General features: G+C 46.3%; 1 protein-coding gene across 4 annotated transcripts in view; it reads right to left on the bottom strand.

The window, feature by feature from the left end:
• LNX1 (ligand of numb-protein X 1) overlaps positions 1 to 15,358 on the bottom strand; it is a 123,584-nt gene that overhangs the window by 80,344 nt on the left and 27,882 nt on the right. The window contains exon 1 of one of the 4 annotated variants that reach the window (XM_042936372.1): positions 4,562 to 4,586. The exons of the other annotated variants lie outside the window; for them this stretch is intronic. The gene's annotated coding sequence lies outside the window, so the exon portion shown is untranslated. Of the gene's footprint in view, positions 1 to 4,561; positions 4,587 to 15,358 lie in introns of those variants that run through there. 4 annotated transcript variants of the gene reach the window in all.

Genomic DNA, 15,358 nt, shown 5'->3' with positions numbered 1-15,358 from the left:
TCAAGAAGTAGGGAAGGGATTTGATCCTCCGTACAGAGTGGCATCATATGTAGATTCACCCACCGAGTGGTCTGTACTGACAAAATACTCCAGTGTTTCCTAGTGCCTCCTCTTCCCATGGCTCTGAAGATTTTAGAACTTTGGAATTTCTCTTCTCGTAGCCTATGATTCATACATTCTTTCGCCTGCAGAAAATGGTTCCGTTCCAACTGGTTTAACTTCTGCTCTGAGCTCTTTAGAGAAAATGTATACATATGTCTCCAGATACTGGGACGGCGGAGACCTCAACGGATGCTATCAAAAACATTGCTTACTGCGGGTTTTAAGATTCAAAGTCTGCTTTCAGAAAACAGCACCCGCGTCTTGTAAGCTGCAGGGGGAGGCCACCAGAGCAAGGCTGGTCCCTCTTTGCAACCAGCTGCCATCAGAGTTTAATTTTTGCCATCCTGGCATGGGGCATCCATGACAAAGGTGGACATGGCCATGCGGTTAAGACTGGAAATTTAGTTTTCAGCGCTCATTTTTGCTCAAGTTACTAATCAATACCAAATCTAATGCCGCTTGAATAAAATAAAATTGGCACAGTAACTACATGGTCCTTGCTAACAGCTCCAAATGACAATGGGGCTTCACTTGAACGTACTTCAATACCAGCTTCAAAGTCAAGTGCCACACCAGCTCGTGAAGTTTGTTAAGAATAAGGGTTATTGCTTGTAAAGCTTGTTAAGAACGAGGGTTATTGCATTATAAACAGAGCTTTCTGTTGGAGTAGTCATTGGCACAGAGTGGTTACAGATTTACATGTCCTTGCTTATTGAGGTCAAACATTTGTCTTTAGTAAAACAAGGGCGTTGGATTATAGTCTAAAAATAAGTGGCAGGAATGTGTGCTGTGACTTCAGGAGTCTCTAGTGGGAGGGTGGAGGGATCGACCAAGTCAGGATACAGATAGCAATTGAATAAACTTCAGAAAAATGTTCTCTAAAATCATGTTGATTTGGCAAGGCCATCTTACGAAGATAGGCTGGGTGGAAGAAAATTATTTCCCTGAGGAAAAGAGTGAATAATTAGTGCCAAACTATTCACATAGTGGAAACTTGTACACTTTGGCAAGAGGAGCGACTTGGTGGTTTCTAAAAAGCAGATCAGCATATTCCATTGCTATTTTTTTCCCCTGAAATTTATAGTTCATAATTCTTTAATTCCAGTCTCTAGATCAAATTAAGAAAAAAAAAAAGTGGACACCTATTCAGCCATGTCAGAAACTTAGGGTCACCAAACAATTCTGAATACCTGAGACAAGAAAAGATGCCCAGACAACGGACCATATCAATTAAGCTCAGAGGAAAAACCAAACAAAACAAGTTGAAACAAAAGAACTTAACACTCTGCAATAGCTTTAAAATCTGTAAGCTCACCCTGAGTCATAAAGCATAGGCCAAGAATCTTGAAAGAACACAGATCTACTAGGTTCTTAAAAGAGGCAAACGCTGAAATAAAAACGTGAAGACATGAAATGCTAAACTCCTTTAAAAATATAAGAATAAGTGAAATTCCGAGAGTTATAAACTCACGTGCGGAAGTTCAGACAAAAAATAGGTACGGGCCTATTTGGCAAACACAAACATACATAAATCAGCTGCTCCAGATGACATATGCCCTCAGGGAATAAGGGAATTTGACTAACATGCTTACCGAACAATGGTGCAGCAGAGGTGAATAATTATTTCTGAAAAATTACCTTGCACACAGGGGGATGTCAGAAGATTGGAAAAAGACCAACAACATATGATAGTGATATAGAAAGAAAACAGAAAGGGCAGGGAGAGATTCATGTAGGATATAGGCCATTGTTGGTTGTGGAATAAAGATCAGGGCAGCAAAATTCAGAAGGGTCAGAATACCAGAGATGGATAAACAAAGAGTGATCTGCATTTAAAGCCCCATAGACATGTTTAGGAGAGGATCTTGAGGACTTAAGTACGGTTCTCTTTATAGTTGAGAACATAAAGGTATGGGGAAGAGGGCACTGAGCTGAATGCGCGTGGGTCTTGGGAAAGATTTTATTTTCCACCGGTCCAAAGATTCCAAACGGAGGCTGAAAATGGATGGGAATCCCAAACAAACAAGGTATTAGGCCCAGTTACGGAGAGGTGTTCCAAGAACAGGATCTTAATCTGCCTTGACTCAATACTCTGACCCACCAATACCTTGACTCAAAACCCTGACGGAGGACCCAGGACAGGGTGTCATGAAATTTATGGAGGATGCTCAGGTGGGGAGCACCACAGAAGACCCAAGACCAGAGGAAGCAAGAAACCCAGGTTACACACATCTGCGAACAGAATTTACTGGAAACAGAGATGAACAGGCTGGAGAAACTTAGAAAGCGTTTTAGAACTATACTGGGAGTGTGTGACCCAGAGCAATGTTTAACCAGGTGAAAGTCCTCCCCGACCCTCCTTCAGAAATAATCCAGCCAGGGTGAAAACGGAAGTGGCAGGAACTCCCCTTCACCCAGCCTGGCCAGGCACCAGCTCCTTTTCCAGGGGTCTCACTACTCAAGGGAGTCCTGTGCTGTCTGAATCCTCATTTCTGCTCCACAGAGGAGACAGCAGAGGCTCAGGGGGGTTAAGGCCACATAAGGAGACATGGAACAAGGCCGTGTGAGATCTGGGGTCGTCAGAGAGGACCCCAAGTCCAAACTCCTGCTCTCTGATATCAGGCACCCTCACAGCCCCCTCCTTCAAGTTTCTGCTCAAATGGCACCTTCTCAGAAGCCTTCTTGTAGAAGCCAGGGTCAGGGGATGCTGTTTTACTTCATACCACTTATTTTCATCTGATATGCTAGATGTTTGCTTGTTTATTGCCCTCTCATCGGAATATACACTCACTGCAGGATCCTCAGAGCCTTAGAACGTGCTACAGGTTTCATTGGTACTTGATAAATACCGATTAAATTATACACTCCTCAGGAATAAGTGCTTTCTTTTTACTAATTCATCTACCAGTGAGTTGCCTAGTTGGGGGGGGGTGGGGAATCACTTATAAAACACTCAGAGGGGAAGAATTGTAAGGAGTGGGAAAGGTCTTCCTGGATTTTTTCCAGAACATGGATTTATTTCTACTGGACGACACAATCTGTTTCTGTAACATACTGACTTTATGAATAGAAATACCCTTCATTTGTTAAGTAGTAGACAAAGAATCTGAAGGAGAACCAAACCACTGAACTCCTTTGGGGTCCGTGTCTCAACCCAACCCCACGAACCCCACCGTGAAAGTAAGAGGAAAGATGGATCTACGTACAAAGAAGCCAACAGAGAAGTGGAGAAGTCGTCATGTTTTCTTTGATGACACTAAAGCAGCTGATGAGGGATTTGAAAGAAAAACCAAACTGACCACACTTCTCACAGAATAACCTAAATCATCTGGCCGTTTTGTAATGAAAGAAACAATGCCTAGGTTAGAGCGCGCACTGTTTCTTCGTCTCACTTACCCTCCCTTGTTCCATGTTTGAGCCCTAGACACCATTCCTGTCTAGCTGCCATTTAGAGTTTTAAATTCTCTGAAACAGGTCATAAGTATTTGGAGGCTTTTTATGGAGAGTCAGCATCTCAAGTGTTTAATCGTTCTTTTGCGACGTTAAAGGAATTCTAATTCTCTGATGGGGCTGGGCCGCCCTCTTGAATAGAGCCAGAGGTGGCCAAAAGAGGGATAGTCAGCAAAGAGCTTCCAGCTCCGCCGCCACCTAATACCACTTGGGTCTCTTTTCTAAAGAGGACGTTGGCTTGTAGAGTCGCAAAGGAGGAAGCAAAAATAGCGAACATCGGTCAACAATGCCCATGTGCCAGGCTTAGTACGGAGACTACATACGCAGGAGCTCGGGTGGCCCTCACTAACACCACAAGGCTGAGCTCAGAGAGGTTACAGCAGCTGAGGACATTCATCTAGTAAGTGACCGAACCAGCGGCTGGCTGGCTGTGGAGCCCATGTTCATGATCATAACACTACATGACCTGCATACCCCTCAGATCCTCACAGGGTTTGTGTCATGGGGGGGGGGGGGGGGAAGGGACTTCTACTTTTTTAAGTGTATTTGATAGAGAGACAGAGCACGTGAGTGGGGGAGGGACAGAGAGAGAGAACCCCAAGCAGGCTCCACCCTGTCAGTACAGAAACTGACGCGGAGCCCCAACCCACAAACCGTGGGATCATGACCTGAGCTGAAGTCAAGAGCCAGATGCTCAACCGACTGAGCCACCCAGGCACCCCCAGGGCTTCTACTTTTGATGGTCGCCCAGATGTTTTTCTACAAAAACTGCAGCATTTTGGAGGAAAGGGTTATCACAGATGCATTCGCCACAGAATCCCTCCAACAGCCCCTTCATTCATCGATTAGCTCAGGAGGCCAACGATGTTTTTTGGCTAAGCTCTCTTCTATTTCAGTGGGAAAAAAATACATACATTCTAGAAAGCTCCATCTTCAGCATAATTTTAGCTAGCCAGAGAAACTACATGAATGTTTTGCCCAGAAAAATTGCATCTATAGAGCAACTTACTTGTTTTGGTGCAGAATCCATTTCAGTCCCCCAACCTGGCCCTAGTGAATCATAAAGACCCACAGCAACTCAACACCCACCCCCAGCAACACCATCGTCATAGCAACAAAGGGACATGTGGTAGGGGAAAAAAAAAAAGCCCTGGTCCTAGAATCAGGATGCCTGTGTCCCAGGCTGGCTGGATCCTCTAGGGGCACATCCTAACCTCAATGGATCTTAGTTCTCTCATCAGTAAGATGGGGATTTACCGCATTTACTGTGAAGTTCAAATGAGGTCATTAGGTCATTACCTACCATTACCACACCTAGTGTTTACAGTGCACTTGGCGATATTCCAGGGGTCCATAAGTGCTCCATCTGTAGATTTCATTCTTACCCCATCAGGTAGGTGCTATCAATAAAAGCTCAGATTTAAGGATGAGATACTTGCAGCCCAGCTGAGGGGAATTAATTCATCCCTCCGAGGTTACATAGCTGGGAAGGGAGGCAGCAGTATTTGAACTCAGATCCAAGGGACTTCAGAGGTTACCTTTTTAATTACTGCAAGCTGAAGCTTGTAACTGGTTCATGATTGGGTTCAGCCCTGCCTCTCTGCTGCCATTCGCTGTAAATGAAATCCTTGGAATGCCCTATTCAAATATAAAGCCTTATTGCTATCAAGTGGCCCCAGTTTGCATTTGTACAAAATTGGTCAAGGAAGTCCCAGGAGAGCGTTCTGAGCATGCCCATCTGGTCATCTCCCCTCAGAGGACACTCAATCCCTAATAGGCGATGTGTGTGGTCAGGTGCACATCGATGCCATTGCTTTGCCCAAAGCAGTTAGTTTAAAATGTTAATTAGATCTAGCTTTATTGTTTCCTGAGGCTACATGAAAATAAGCGAGTTACCATTTTCCCCCCAAAAGTGTCATGACATGTTCAAGGTCTACATGGTTTATTACTGACAGGGCCAAGGCATTCAGATAAATTACTGTGCCTCAGTTTCTTCCATAAAAATGGGAAGATTGGGCCAGACCATCTCTGTTGCCTCCTTTGGCCCTGAAAAAAGGGTGGTTCTGGACCACAGACTCTACCAGCCGAGTGACATGCTGGATTAGGCCTTCCTCTTCACAGTGGGGAAGGGGGAAGATGGACAGGAAACGGGAAGGAAGTAGGAGCCGTGGCATCAAGGTAACAAGCAAGGGCGCTAAGTGGCTGAGGGAGACACCAGGAAGAAGAGTGGGAGACAGTAGAGAGAAGGGGGTGCGGTAAAGGACCCGCCCAAAGGAGGAGTGGCTCTCATCCACCAACAAATGGCTCAGTCCTCTCCCAGGCTTCACCCTGAGACACCGGACATGCTTTCTCAGCTCAGCCAAGTCACCCACCAGCCTCTCCAGTGAGGGAGAGAAGAGAAAAGGGACTGCGTGGTTTTAGCAATTCCATTTTCTTGATTTCAGCCCATCTGTGCTCACTGTAGATGGGGTTTTACTATCAAATTTCATTAAATCAAAGACTCCATCTCTACTGTAGGTGCACCATTATTTGACAGATTACCAAGAAAAATACTGCCCGTTATCTTTGTACGGCACCATCGAGAAGACGCAGCCTGCTCTCAGAATATTAACTATTTTAGAATTGATAAAGTACGCTCTTATGACTACTATTAATAAAACCTATAATTTAAGGGTTTGCCATGTACCAGGAACTGCATACATGCTTTATACAATCTCATTCAATACTTACTACAACCTGTGAGGTAGGGTTTATTATCCCCATTTATAGATGAGGAAAGCTCAGAGAGGCTAAAGTAATTTGCCGAAGGTTGCCCAGCTGGAAGAGACAGAATAGGAACCTGAGTCAGCCTGACTCCAAAGCACTTGCCTTTAGTCCCCAAGTTCTCTCACCTCTGACCTTCCAGTGGTGGCCCGTTTGGCTATGGTTCTCAGGAAGATGAAGGGACTCAGTCATTGTCTTGGGGCCCCACCTTCTCCTTCTCTCACTCTAGGTAGAGAGGCTAATGAAGAAGAGGATGGAGAAGTGGCCACAGGTACCTCCTTGGCCCATGGAGCATTTGCAAAACTCTTAACTCTGGACACAGAAGAGTTAGACACAAGAAAAGCGGGCACCAGAATTCCAAGAGTTGGTTCTATATGGAAACAGAGAAATGGGGGCACACAGACTGGATGTCTTTGTTCATACAGGGAGGGGGGTTACTGTAAGACTGATGATTACACCCCAAGGCATGCAGAAGCCTTCCCAGGACTTGACTGGAGACCTAGCCAGTATGAATTCATGCGTGTGTCTTAAAAAGAAGACTCCTCAAACTCTTAAATCCTTCAGGTTTCACAACCCTGGCCACCCCCCACACCCCAGCCCCAAGCTCTGCTCTTGAGGTTTATGAAAGCAGGTATGGTTGAGAGTGGAGGAAGCTGGGAGAGTCGAGTCCACATGGGCCACACAAAGAAGTGATGGCCCCAAAACGGGAAAGATGACGAAGAAAAGAGGTCTGGTTCTTTGGCCCACAAGTTTTCATTGGCCTGCAAGAACGGGCCATTTCCTGCCCTATTCCTTCCAAGGCCAATCCCACAGACTGGCAGTGGGCAATTTACTCTGTTTACTTTGAAGGGGTGGTGTTCTAATGCCAACAAGGCCCGAGAGCCTGTAACTCTGCCGTGGTCTCCCGAGTGCAGATACCCATAAGGAATGTGGGAGGATTTAAGAGAATTCTTATGTAGTAAATCCTTTACCAGTGTTTGTGTTAGGGTTTCTAACGGGTAGAATACAGTAATCCAGGGGTAAGCAGACAATTATACATCAGATGGGCATATGGACACATTTCTTCATTGATAAAAGTCTGTGATCAAGAAGTTGTAAGATTGTCACCCTGGGGAGAAGATACTCCATGCTCTTTAAATTCACCTCAAAGCTCTGGGTGACAAGATTATCAAAAAACCACTCATTTCGGTGAAAGATTGCCTCGGATCTTGCCTTTACATTTCCTTTCAACCTGATAGTAAATTAATTACCTTTTCTCTTTTTCCAGCTACTACCTAGTACTAGGAGTTTGCCAAAGCTATCTTCTTCAAATTTTATTTCAAGAACTCCTTTTTATGTTGATGGAGGTGGAAGGGGCGGGGGATTAAGAGACAGGGCAACCAATTGCAATGTGTAGACCTTATTTAGCTCATGATTCAAACAGCCTGTAAGACGAAAAGACAGACAAATGGGGGAAATTTGAGCTTCCTGGATATTTGATATTAATGAACAAACTGATGGTTTCTCGTGTGATATTAGTGTTACGGTTAAGAAGCTTTACCCTTTGGAGAGAAATACTAAAAGGTCTACAAATATGGTGTTTGTGATTTGCTTCAAAACAACTCAAGGATACAGGTGAAACAAGATACCCTTGACTTATTATTTAAGATGGGGAATAGGGTACATGGGGATTCATTATACTTTTCTGTGTTTGCTTTGAGGTTTTCATTGGAAGTTAAAATGAAGAAAGTAAAAATCAACCAAGCATGAAGCAATCAAGGAGTCCTGAGGTGAAAGAAACCCTCACTTTGCTGGTCATGGACCTGACATGTGACCCAAAGAAAGGCAAGCACAATTTGCCAAGCATTAGAGTGAGATCTTGAAACTCCCAGGGTTCGCATTTTAGACCAGAGAGCGCATGGTTTGGGACTGGAGTTGCTTTACTGCTGGCAAAAGAGAATTTGCTGATTCTCAATGAGAACAAAATAAGACCATTAGGTAGGATCCCTGTGAAATTTGGACATCAAAGAACAGTTACAAAGCAACATTTTGAGGAGTTAAGTGTAAAGGAACCAGGAACATGCAGCTTCAATTTCCTTCCAAATACACACACTTGTAGATTTAAGGAAAAGTGTTCTATTAAACATGTGCTAAACTGTAATGCTTCAAAAGACATGGAGAGTCATTGAACCCGAATGGGCCCTGGCTTTGCTCCCTCACATTGGATGTTGTTCCTCTCCCTTGGAATAGGAACTTCTCGATCTCACTCCATTTCCTCTGTAAACCCCACCTCCTTCCTTCCAGGTCTAATCCAAACTTGACTTCAGATTCTCAAAACACAGGACAAGAAAAATCCAGAGATCAGCAATATTTTTTTTTTCCTTTTCCGTTCTGAAGAAAAACCAGCAAATACTTGGAGACTCAACTTGGAAAGTGTTTACTGGCAAATCCATAAAGCTCACTCCGTTGGTTTAAACTTGGAAAGTGTTGGGAGTAGTTAACACAGCTAAGTGCAGAGGAAATGGGGGCTGAGGTAATCCCCGTATGCTCCCCTCCCTCCTCACTCTTGCAAGAAAGACTCTGACTGCAACCATATAGATGGACCTCATGCAGAGCTCCACGTGGTACACAGCTTTAGAAGAGGATGCTCTCCCCAGCTCTGCGGCTCAGGGCCCAATACCCAGCCCATGTCTAGCTGAAGTCAGCAGGGAGAAGAGAAGTTACTAAGGCCAGGGCCTCTGCATAGCCTTGACCTAGAGAAAGGGAACTCGAGGAGCTGGACCAAGGGCCAAATGAGTGCCGTCCAAGATTAAGGCGAAAGGTCTTCACTTAAGTGCCCAGAATGCCCAGCTGGGAGGGATTTAAGATGCTCTTTGGCCTGCAAGCCCCAAAGTGGATGTTTTTGCTGCAGGAAGGCGGTACAGTTTGTCAGGAGTGTGTTTCACAGGTTGGCTTGAGAAAGTTCTGCTAGGGAGGTGGTGGGTGGTTAGAGTCCTTGGACTTAAGACATTTGGTGGGTGTTCTCCATCTCTGAATGCCAGGCCCTACCCCACTGCCCAGGAAGGATGCACACAAGGCTCCTTAAAACTCCTGCTGCTCCTGGCAGCTTCCCCAGGAGACCTCATCTGTCCATAGCCCTACATGGTTCAAGTTACGGGATCAGAGTCGCTCACCTTAATTTCCCAAGCACAGAACCCCAGGGGGAATAAACTTTTCCTGCTTAGAACTGCTATCTCCATCATGGGTCAGAGTGGAGTTTCACCCTCCAGATGCTGGCACAAACACCGTTCACAGATATGCCACATACACACCCCAAATCCTCTTACATGCGCTAAAAAGAGTGCCAACATTTCCTGACTTCCTGAGAAGTCACACCGCTATGGCAGCAGCACTAGCCTGCAGTGACCATGCCTACCTGCCTTACTGGTAACCGCATCCCTAAAACAGAGGGCAGTTTCCTGCTTTGAAAAGTAGGACTCAAGACGCACCCAGACTTAACACCAAGGGCACGAACACCACACCCGCCACCCCCAGGACGTGCCAGTAGGAAGTATTTCTGAGGGTGACAGGAGCTACAAGTTGTAAAGGTGTTTTCTGTAAACGGCTTTTGAGAGTTGGGCATGTATCATAAACTACATCTCACCACCCACCGGAGCCTAAGGTTTCTTCCTGGGATTCTTGCCAAACGAAATATGTAGAGAAATGTTACAGCAGCCACGGGAGACCAATGACCAGAGCGGTGTCCATTTCTGTTATGCCAGCACGGCTCCGCTTTGTGCAACACCTGGGGTGAGGCTGTCTTGCATCGATACTCCCTTCCACGGAAGCCAAACCAGGGTCATCCTTCGTCAGGCCTTGCCGTATTTAGGAATTGGCCAGGATAAGAACCAAATTCACGTCACTCAGCTTCACGGAAGCCTGAAGCGTGCAGAAATGAACACCTCTCAAGCTCTCCCTCTGAGGACTCACCAGGTAGAGGAGACAGACAGGAAAGCTGCCGGAGATAGGGAGCAGACCCGGAGAGTGGAGGGCTGGTTCTCCACAGGGGAAGGTGGGGAGCTAAGAGCGCTTGCGTGTACTGTAGTGGCCACAAGGATCACCTGAGGCGCGTGTTCAGCATGAAGAGGGTCACCTGTGGAGCGTAAGAATGGAAACAGATGCCCCCTGCCAAATGTTTTTGTTTTTGCAGGTTTTAGAGCCCATGCATTTTAAAAAAAACAGCCCTCGGCTCTCACGTGAGCGGTGCTCAGAACTGACGCTGCTCTTAAGACTTCACCTACGTCTCCCCACGTGTGGGGCTGCACTTAGGCCCGGAAAGGTGAGAAGGCCGTATCGATGCTCATGCCTGAGGGTTAGAGTCTATTTCCTACATTCACTTCGGGGTCTAGGCAATTCAGAGAGTTGGCGGAAGTGTGAAGGTGAGGGCTCTTGGGGAAGGGGAACTCGAAGAGCTGGACCAAGGGCGCAATGAGTGCCGCCCAAGACTAAGGGCGACAATCTTCACTTGAGTGCCCGGAATGCCCAGCTGGAAGGGATTTAAGATGCTCTTTGGCCTGCAAGCCCCAAAGTGGATGTTTTTGCTGCAGGAAGGCGGTGCAGTTTGTCAGGAGTGTGTTTTGCAGTGCCCGTGTATGCCCTTCAATGTCATGCTGTGCCCTCTGCAGGGCCTGAGAACCATCCTACACGCCCTGCCCCTGACCCGTGGACTGGGATTCCACATCACATGCCCTGGTTTGGGGCTTCTTCTGTGGAATTCGCTGTCCTCTGGGTCAAGGCAATAGGTGACCATGGACATGTTTAAAGATGGAGCTGCTCAGGGTCATAAACTGTTGACTTCAAGGCCAAACTGGGCAGGCAGAAGTGACCTGCTGGGCTCGACCAAGTGTTTTTGTTTTATTTTGTTTTAAATTGAATTAGAATACTTGTAGACATTATACGTATATAATATGTATTGTATATAATATAGTAAAAACATATACTATGATATATGCTATATTATATACATATGTATAATAATATATATTTTATTATAGTGTCTAAAAACATTCAAATTATACACACACACACACACACACACACACACACACACACTGCAGTTGATCAGAGGTCTCACCCCTTCCTTCTGTCTTATACATGAATGAGTCACATGTTTACATAACTCCTGCCTGGTTCCTGTAGGCATTTGAGTTTGCGACCCTCAGGGCCACATGCTGTAATCGACACTGTTTACTGGATTAGATCCAAGTTTCCAGCTGGGTTCTGAGGGAGCAGGACTCAGACTGAGAGAGCCCTGGCCAATCCGGGAGGGCCTCTGCAGCTGGAAGTGCGGGAACACAGGTCAAGCCCAGACAAGGGTAGCAGGAGGAAGCCTGGCTTCCCAGTGCTTTCCAGTGAATCCACCCAGCACAGCCTGCCTTCAAGATCCCAGCGGCCTGTGGTAGTGAGAGAAGCGTCTTTTCACCTCAAGAACATGCAGCCACCACCCCATGCCCCCCACCTTCCACGAACAGTGAAGGGGCCCAGGAGTCCTATTTATTGGTGACAACCACAGCCACCTTGCAACCTTTCTGCAGTGCCATTTACTCTGCCTGAAATGCTTTCTCTTTCCATCCACGTTGCTGCTTAATCCTTCCCTAACTACTTCAAAAATCCAGCTCAAACCCCCAACTCCCCGAGTTGTATTCCCTGACCAATTTCACGGAAATGGGCGACCTCCACCTCCTCTCAACTTACTCCCTACCTTACTTTTTAATGACATAGCCCCTGTTGCCTTGAATCATTGTTAATATTTCTTATGTGTATAAATTTCATCATCTCAACTGAATTGTCAGCTCCTTGAGGGTGGGTACCCTGCCTCATTTCTTACCACCTGTATTGCTCAAAGCACTGCCACAGCACCTGAAATGTGTCACTAATTTCCTGATTAGTTCATTATCACACTAGTGCCAGCTAACAGCTACATAGAATTCTCTCATAAATCATCATCCCCAGCGACTGGAAACTTCCAGAAAGTTCCAGCAAATTAGTCTGGGAACACCGTCTTGGCAATTTCCTGGCATTAGGCTTCCTCGATTGCTTCACGTTGTGGAACTTGTGTCCAGTTATTCAACAGAAAATTTACCTTGATGCACGTACTTGTAGGAAAGAAAACTGATAAGCCAGTAGGAAGAGCCTTCCTTTAATTAGGCTGCAAAACTGAAAGTAACTTGGTGGAAAGCCTCCTCAGGAGCACCTGCAGTGGGGTTGAGTGGTGGTCCCTCACTGATGTGCACCTGGAACCTGTGAACATTCACCTTATTTAGAAAAAGATCAGTTAAAGATCTCGAGATGAGATCATCCTGGATTATGCAGGTGGGCCCTAAACCCAATAAGAAGCATCCTTGTAAGAGGAGGGAAAGACAAGGGAACTGGAAAGGACACACATGGAAGGTCACTTGAAGACAAAGGCAGAGATTGGAGTTACGAGGCCACAAGCCAAGAAAGGGGTCACCAGGACCCGGAAGGGGCAAAGGAGGATTCTCCCTTACAGCCTTCATAGGGAGTGTGGTCCTGTCGACACCTTGATTTCAAGCCTCTGGCCCCCAGAACTGTGAGAGAATAGACCTCTGTTGTCTTAACTTACAAATCTGCGGTCACTGTCCCCACAGCCCCAGGAAATGAACACAGTAACCAACAAGGATAGCAGGTGGGGGCGGCGAGGGTGGGGAGGAGCGCTTGGGCACTGGATTTCAGAGACACCATCCAGGGAGGAGACTTGCCACAATCCCAAGTAGCCCCGCTGTTGCATATTTTTCTAGAAAATGTCCACATGCCATTATTACCCCAGAGATGCTCACCATGCAGGCTTAAGCCTGATATTTCCCCACTGAACCTTCGCATCTAAGGAGGACAGGGCTTACATTCCAAAAGGATGGGCCCAGCTAACCCTGAAATGCAGGGTCCTCAGGATGCATCATCTGCCTCCACGGACCTAGGTCATTTGTTCTCTCCTCTATTAAGAATTTGTTGAGTATCTGCTATGCTATACAAATTGGTTAGTCTGGCTAATTATAAAACAGACCCTGATTATTACCGTACACATTTGGGGGGCAAGGTTACTTCTACCTAAATATGACTAGCTGAGCTTTCTAGTCTGGGCTCTATGAATTCTTTTTTTGGTTTGTTTTAATTTTTTTTAATGTTTATTTATTTTTGACAGAAAGAGAGAGAGAGAGAGAGAGAGAGAACAAGCAAGCTGGGGCAGAGAAGGGAGAGAGGTAGACAGAATCTGAAGCAGGCTCCAGGCTCCAAGCTGTCAGCCCAGAGCCTGATGCTGGGCTCAAACCCATGAACCATGAGATCATGACCTGAGCCGAAGTCGGATGTTTAACTGACTGATCCACCCAGGTGCCCCTCTTTTTTTTTTTTTTTAATGTTTTATTTATTTTTGAGAGAGAGAGAGAGCGCAAGCAGGGGGTGGGGCAGAGAGAGAGGGAGACAAAGGACTTAAAGCAGGCTCTGCACTGACAGCAGAGAGCCCAACGTGGGGCTTGAACTCACGAACCGCAAGATCATGACCTGAGCCCAAGTCAGACGCTCAACCGACTAAGCCACCCAGGTGCCCCCAGAAGAATACATTTTTGTAAATGCTCCAAACACTGAGGCACACACCACAGCACTTTTTATATGTTTGCTAGAGGCTGTTCACATTCACCTGCAATACTCTTGGTTTTTTTTTAAATTTTTTTTGATGTTTATTTATTTTGGAGAGAGAGAGAGAGACAGAGCATGAGCACGGTAGGGTCAGAGAGAGAGAGAGGGAGACACAGAATCCGAAGCAGGCTCCGGGCTCCGAGCCGTCAGCACAGAGCCCGACGTGGGGCTTGAACCCACGAACCGTGAGATCATGACCTGAGCCGAAGTCGGACGCTTAACCAACTGAGCCACCCAGGCACCCTACCTGCAATACTCTTTTAAAGCTTACTAACAAGAGGAGCCAGAAAATTGTCACTGGAGAGTTTGGATGCATGAATGATTTCCTCTTACAAAATGGACATGGGTCATATAGGAAAACGTCTATTTTTCAGAGATGCACAGTGAAGTATTTGGTGGCGAAATGTCATGACTGCAGTCTACTCCAGGCCACTTCAATAACAACAAAAATAAACGAAGTGAAGCAAATGTGGCAAAATAGTAATCACGAGACCGAGGTGACGGAGTTATGGGAGCTCGCTGCACAGTTCTTTCTGCTCGCCCATACGTTTGAAAAGGGTCAAAACCAAAAATAGGATGGATGCATATTTTTTCCATTTAGGGTTATCTGTCTGCTGTACTGATGCTATCTGTGTTTGCAGGTATGAAGGCTGATTGTCTGAATAGAGGGAGTTGTCTTCTCCCAATTAGAAATGCCTGACAGGCTGCAGATTTGTGCCCGCAAGCTCGGTTCGTAATTGCTCTTTGGTTCTATTTACGGAAGGAAGAGAAGACACATCTATCGAGAAAAAGTAGAGTACCAAAAAAAAAAAAAAAAAAAGGGCAGGGTTGGCATAGAAGCAGGAAAAAATATGCCTTGCTGGGAAAGCATTGCATCAGGAAGATGGTGTTTTTTTGTTAAGTCACAGACCTAAGCATGCAGCTTCAGACTGCTGGCAGGGTGCTTTGTCCAAGTGCATCTAGCTCCTGTGGGGCTGACTCCTCTAAGCAGACACCCCAGCCAGGGAACTGACTCCGGTTCCACCCCCAACAGCCCCAACACACAGACACAGGCAGGCAGCGTTATAGAGGGACTCACAGTTCTGAGTACAGGAAGTGCAGATTGCCCACATTATCAATGTAGTTGGCAGGGCTGAGCCACGGCAGGACCAGCAGCAGAAGCGCCTTCATTTTCCGAGCAGGGTGCTGCTTTCTTCCTGGCCACCTTCTCTCTGTCCGCTGCAGGGGCCCAGCCCAGCTCAGTTCCCTTAAACAAACCTTGCCATATCCCCACAATGGCACCTGATTTGGAGCCCTTAGATGGAGCCACGCTGATAAATCATGGGCTCGTAAGAGGATCGTGCCCTCTGCTTCTCGGATGGGGAGATAGGAG

The sequence above is a fragment of the Panthera leo genome, chromosome B1 (assembly GCF_018350215.1).
Source record: "Panthera leo isolate Ple1 chromosome B1, P.leo_Ple1_pat1.1, whole genome shotgun sequence".
NCBI lineage: Eukaryota > Metazoa > Chordata > Mammalia > Carnivora > Felidae > Panthera > Panthera leo.
The sequence above is the reverse complement of the archived record's forward strand: the minus strand, read 5'-3'. Positions and strand labels throughout refer to the sequence as shown.